The sequence below is a fragment of the Callospermophilus lateralis genome, unplaced genomic scaffold, assembly GCF_048772815.1.
Source record: "Callospermophilus lateralis isolate mCalLat2 unplaced genomic scaffold, mCalLat2.hap1 Scaffold_121, whole genome shotgun sequence".
Classification (NCBI taxonomy): domain Eukaryota; kingdom Metazoa; phylum Chordata; class Mammalia; order Rodentia; family Sciuridae; genus Callospermophilus; species Callospermophilus lateralis.
The window spans coordinates 3,346,982-3,353,537 of NW_027512399.1; the positions used below are offsets into that span (position 1 = coordinate 3,346,982).

General features: G+C 37.6%; 1 pseudogene; it reads right to left on the minus strand.

The window, feature by feature from the left end:
• Positions 1–5,412: 5,412 nt before the first annotated feature.
• On the minus strand, positions 5,413–5,760 carry LOC143388636 (cyclin-dependent kinase 2-associated protein 1 pseudogene; annotated as a pseudogene).
• Positions 5,761–6,556: the final 796 nt, after the last annotated feature.

Genomic DNA, 6,556 nt, shown 5'->3' on the forward strand with positions numbered 1-6,556 from the left:
AATAAGGCTCCGTTTACAAACACAGGCTGCTGTGCCTGTTAGGGAGGGCAAGGTTAAAATCTCCCTGCTGGGCCAGTTTGTTCAATCTGATAAGGCTTTTTTAAACAATGTCTTTGTGCCTTAAACATCAGACATACTGCTTTCAGCAGGAAGGAAGTCACCTTAATGACAACATCCTGTTTGGCAGAAAAGTTACTAATATGCCCAGGTTTTGCATTATAAAACAATATAAATAGTGATATTTTATCACAAAGTTGTTCTCCAGACTATCTCATGGTAGGTTTTATATTATATTTTATATTTTATATTCTCATCTAAGAATTAAATTTCATATTTTCAATTTTTTTTTTTCATCTGAAAGTTTGGGTTAAAGCTAGACTCTGTGTTTTATTCCCTCCACCTGGAATTCCATTTGCCCTTCTCCCTTTGTCAAACTGTATAACCTCAGACCCTAGCTAAAATACCATTTCTTCTGGGAAGTCTTTTTCAAAATTTTCAGGAAGAGGTAAGCTTCCATAAAATGTCCCTGTAGTTTTTAAATGCCTCTACGGTAACATTGTATTTTTCCTTTTTGTTTCCTAAGTCATAGCAGAGTTCATCATGCACAGTAATCACTGACTTATACACACACAAATGCAAGATCCAAAGCAGTAGAGAGAGCTGCCTCCCACCATCTAGAGGTGCCAGGCCTGAGGCTGCTCTTTCCGCTTTGAGTCTCTATGGTGTCCCCGGAAGTCAATTAGGTTCCTAAGCGAGGGTCCCGGCGGTTTTGAGGGCTGCGCGGTCCAAATACACACTATACTTCGCAGAACAGCTGTATTTGGACCACAATGTTCTAAAAGGTTGATAAGTAGAGAGAAACTAGGAAAGGATTAATTGATGAGACATTCATCAAATTATACTGGCAACAAATACAGATAGAGGTAGAGGAAAAATAGAAGGCCTATTGGGGAAATGAAAACTAGCCCAGGTGGCTGCAGGGTAGCATTTTATAAAATAAAGCATGTATTTGGATGTTTCAGTGTTTGATATTGAACCTGGAAATGGTGTTTTCCTAGTTGAACTTGTTGGTACTTTTAGTATTCATGTGTTTACGCCAAGTTTTTAATGAAATTCTTAAGTCTTGTGGTATATTTCTCAGTATAGAGTGGTGGTTGACAGATAGCACAAAATTGCCCACACTGTACTTCCAGACTGCTCTGATTAAAGTCTGGCTGTACCTGTTGCTTCCTATGAATCCTACACACATTTCTTAGGCTTGTCTACATCAGTCCCCTCATTTTGTGAAATAAGTGATAATAGCATAGAAGTTGTAGGTTTCTTTCCTTCTTCTTCTTTTTCTGAGAATTAAGGAATTAATTGGGTTTGGAGATTAGCTCAGTCAATGTTAGAGTTCTTATATAGCACATACAAGGCACTGGGTTTGATTCCCAAGATACATGCACACACCCACAAAAATAATTAATTCATGTAAGAAACTTAGTCTAGTTCCTAATTAAAAGTATGTACTGTAGTTTGAATTCATGGCTATTTCATAGAAAAAAAATTATTCCAATTTTTGAAAATACTTTTTACTGTTTTTCTGAGTCTTCTAGAAAGATAGTGAACTGAAAATGCCTTTTTTAAAAAGTGTGCATACATATATGTGTGTATGTATGTGTGTATCTGTATATATGCATGTAGATATAAATATTTACATTTCCAAAGTGCACGCACAGTGAATATGCTCCCTTCTGCTTTGGAAGCTCTATACCCGTTTTCTTTTAACCAGTGAACAGCAAGTCAGTGCTGAATTCTCATCTTATGGTTTCAATTTATTTTACTATTCCTGTTCCTTCCTCATCCTCAAGCTTTGTTGATATAATATAAGCACTGTAAATGGGAATTTTGACAATATGTGTGCATCATTGGACAGCTGCTGAAAACATGGGAACTTAGGTATATACTCAGTGAATATCAACATTTTTAAAAAGGAAAAAGATTTTAGTATCTTGACCTTTTTTGTAGTCAGGAGATTATGAATATACACCTCTGTGAATATCTTTTATGAGCTCTAGATCCCAAAATGAACTGCATTTTTGCATCTGCAATTGAATATCTTCAAAACATTTTATATCCAACATATGTAAAAGTTTAAGAAGTAGCGGGAGATAAAGAAATGGCATCATTGAACATAAACAAGGGTGTTTCTCCCTTTTATAGTGCTAAAATATGGGTAACATAATTTAACATTTTAACCATCTTAAGTGTATAGTTTAGTGGATTTAATTTTATTCACATTGTTATGAAACTATCAAGACTATCCATCTCCAAAACTTATAATCTTCCCAAACTGAAATTCAATGTCCATTGCTCACTAACTTCTCATTTCTCTCCTTTCATGGTTCGTTTTAATGGTAAGTAGAAGAGAAGTTCTAGAGAAGAATGTAGAGTTGACATCCCTCCCTCCGTTTTTGAATAAAAGGGACAAGTATTTTCAAAATCATATAAGAAGAGCCCATATGGGACACTTAATAATGTGTGCTTCCAAGAAGAAATAATGCAATGAGGTCCAATAGTTAAAGTAGGGGTGTTAGATAGGGAAAGGAAGAATTCTAAGTTCAAGGAAGTTTCTTAATGGAAGCAAGGGAAAAGAAAGATAGGGCAGCAATCGAGATAAATACATTATTTTTTGACATGTAGAAGACTTGGAATTTCCTCTGTGATTATTTATGTTCTTTTTATGAATTTTAAGTTTAAGAGCATTAGTAAAGAGTAAAGGACTGGGAGTTGCTTGAAGTTCTCAGGAAGGGGCAATTGTTTAATAAAATGACTATGGACAGCATCAGAACGTTTTCATTATGAAGATTCTGAATCCAACAAATGGAAAAATGAATTCAGGAATCCATAAAGCAAGCCTCACCTCTGCCTTGAATTTTACTCCCACCCCCAAATAGATATTAATAATTCTGTCCTTGCCCAGTTGATGGCATAAAGCATATACTAAAGTATGGATATAAGAAACGTTGGTTTTTCTATTTCATCTACTGTGTTTTTGTATATCATTGACTATCCACTTCCAGATGCTTCTCAAATCTATCACACCTTCTCACCTTTATCACAACTATCACAATCATCATCACTGCCAAACCGCCAACCTTGCCTGAGCCACAATGAACTCTTATTTTCTGCTTCCATAGAGTCCAAACTGGTCTTTCAATACCCTTTTATATTATCCTCCCATCCCAACTCCACAATGCAAATAATCCTTTAGGAGTGTCAATTCATCCTTTGTCCACCTCTGCCATTTTTCTTAACAAAAAGAAAAAGCAAAATCTTGAAAACAGTTTAGAGTGTTTGGCATGACCTGCAATTTTTGTAGCTCTTGGGCCCTGCTGAATTCTTGTTCCTGTTTTTTCCAACTCTCAATTTCAGTGACACTGGCCTTAGAGGCTGAGGTATGACCAAAGGAAAAAGCAAGCTGGAGATGAGTCATTTATAGTTATCCTTCACTGCCTAGAATATATTGAGATATATTGTTTGATTTATACACTATACAGTTGGAAAAGAAAGGCTCACGGCCAGCACTTCCCATGAGTTCTACACAGATATGGCTGTTCTGAATAACTCACTAGAGAGGTGAGAAAGATTTGAAATCCAAATGGTATAGAAGGAGATGTCCTTTCAGTAACCAGTATGAGACAAAGTAATTGTGGGGAATAATAGGTTTAGAGCACAATTGTAGGAAGCCCATGTCCACAGAACTGAAGCCTAAGTCAGTGATTACTGTGCATGATGAACTATGCTATGACTTAAGAAATAAAAAGGAAAAATACAATGTTACTGTAGAGGCATTAAAAACTATAGGGACATTTTATGGAAGCTTACCTCTTCCTGAAAATTTTGAAAAAGACTTCCCAGAAGAAATGGTATTTTAGCTAGAGTCTGAGGTTACACAGTTTGACAAAGGGAGAAGGGCAAATGGAATTCCAGGTGGAGGGAGTAAAACACAGAGTCTAGCTTTAACCCAAACTTTCAGCTGAAAAAAACAAATTGAAAATATGAAATTTAATTCTTAGAGGTAACAAAACCTACCATGAGATAGTCTGGAGAACAACTTTGTGATAAAATATCACTATTTATATTGTTTTATAATGCAAAACCTGGGCATATTAGTGACTTTCCTGCCAAACAGGATGATGTCATTAAGGTAACTTGCTTCCTGCTGAAAGCAGTATGTCTGATGTTTAAGGCACAAAGACATTGTTTAAAAAAGCCTTATCAGATTGAACAAACTGGCCCAGCAGGGAGATTTTAACTTTGCCCTCCCTAACAGGCACAGTAGCCTGTGTTTGTAAACAGAGCCTTATTGCACTTGTGAGAGCAGACACAGAACAGTGTCAGCTCATTAATTGGGTGTCAGCTCCCTACCAGGAGCAAAGCTTAATGAGTCATCTTATCATAAAGAACTGTGGCTCAAGGGAGGGGTGAATGGCTTAGACAGAGTGGGAAAGATTTGTCCACCAATAAGTAGCTGTAAAGAAAAGCCTGGAGCCTACCTGTTGGGATAAAAAGAGAGCAGCATTTGGGAACTGATGGTTTCCCTGTATTCTGCTATTCAGAGGGAAATTGGAAGTTTTATGAGTTTATAAATGCAGCAATTACCAGAGCTTATCCGGAGTATCATAAATTGAAATCATTCAAGGCATATTGTTGTATAATGTTCATGAGTTTTTCTTTTTATTTATTTTTTTGTTAATGGAAATAAGCTTTATTACATCAAGTAATAAATACATACAAAGATGCAAACAGTTTTAGTCATTTTCTTCCAGATGTTTTGATCAACTTACAGTAAACACAACCTGAAATCTACATACAGTCTTAGTATGAAAATGTTCGGGGTCCTTATTAGATTTGGTAGGTTGCTCTTTCTTCTGTATTTATAACTTGTGCACTCTTAAAATTGACTTCAAAGCACTAAGAGTCATGCAAATGCTTAAGCAAAAAAGAAGTGCCAGTAAGCAGAATCTACACTGTATGGCACATGGGACCAGCTTAGTGAAGCAGGTGGTCAGGATGCATTAAAACAAAGTCCTTGGGATCAAATGAGCTTATGAAAAGGTACAAATAACAATTTGGGTGACATAAAATATTCAAAAGATTAAAGGGAGACACTGGTATCTTGGAGCCAAACAACAGTTTGCTGTAAAATAACTTCATATGCATCTTAAAAAAAGAAAAACAAAAAACCCTGGGTCATTCCTAACTACTTAAAATGCAAATCCTAATTAACTTCGAAATCTTTTCCCAATATTTTGAGACTGTGAACCTTGGGAGAAAAAACTAAACTGTTACCATTTTGAAAATTAGTATTTCACCTGAACAGGGGAGATGAACTGTAGAGAGCCAGGAACCCCCAAGCTAGTGGGGAGGCTAGGACCTGGCATTCCGTTCCGTTTCAGCCAAGCACTCCGGAACCAGTCCTCCTGCGTGAATGATGCCTCGTTTCAGTCTCTCCATGGCGCTCTTGCTCCCTGCATAGGTGGGTCTTATCTCCTTCCCCAGCACTTCCATGATGGCCAGCAGTTCCGCATACTTGCTCTGGGGCACCTGGCTATTCCCAGTTCCCTGGGTGTAGCCCAGCGATGGTGGCCCATAGTCACTCAGCAGCTGGCGGTACTGGGAGGATGCTGCCATGCTGGTGGAAGGCGAGTGGACACTTCCAGCTGCGTTGAGGGCAGCGGCGGGCATGTGCGCGGCCAAGTTCGGCTTGTAGGACATTACCCCGGGTGGCGGGTGCGCCGGGCGCAGCGGGGCCAGGCCGCGAGGACGGCGGCTGCGAGGCCAGGCGGCAGCGCGGCGGCCCCCGCGTCCCTGCGCCCGTCTGAGCGCCCGCCAAGTGCCCGCGCGCACTTTTTATTGTTGACGGCTGGGGCCCGCACTGGCAAATATGGCCGTTCCTCACCCTGGCATCGCCGCAGTCTGAGGTTTTCTTTTTATGTCCAGAATATATTCTCTTACTTTTCTATACAAAATCTTCTATAACAGTACATGCTATACTATACTGTTATGGAAGTACTCCACCAGTCTCTGTACTTTCTACTTTAAAAAACTTTATTAAGGTCTAATTGACAAACAACAAATTGCATGTCAAATGTACAATTTGTAAATTTTAACATATATACATGAAACTATTAGATAGGAACTCATCTATCTCTATTAAGTTTCATGTTCTAGAATTTTATTTAATGGAATATCAGCATGAGTCCACTGGATAATATTTTTAATGTATATTCAACTATGTCTTTATAAATTAATCTATTGATGGACATGTGGATAGTTTTATGCACAAGATTTTATATGAAATATGGTACAAGTGGAATGGCTAAAATGTTTGTGTTTGTTGTTTTCAAAAATTAGTACATTATTTTACAAAATAATTATACCATTTTATATTTCTACTGAAAATATATTAAAGTTCTAGCTACTATACATCCTTGCACTAAGTTAGTATGATTCATATTTAAAATTTTGAGCATCCTAATTGATATGTAATAATATATCTGAGTGGTTTTAA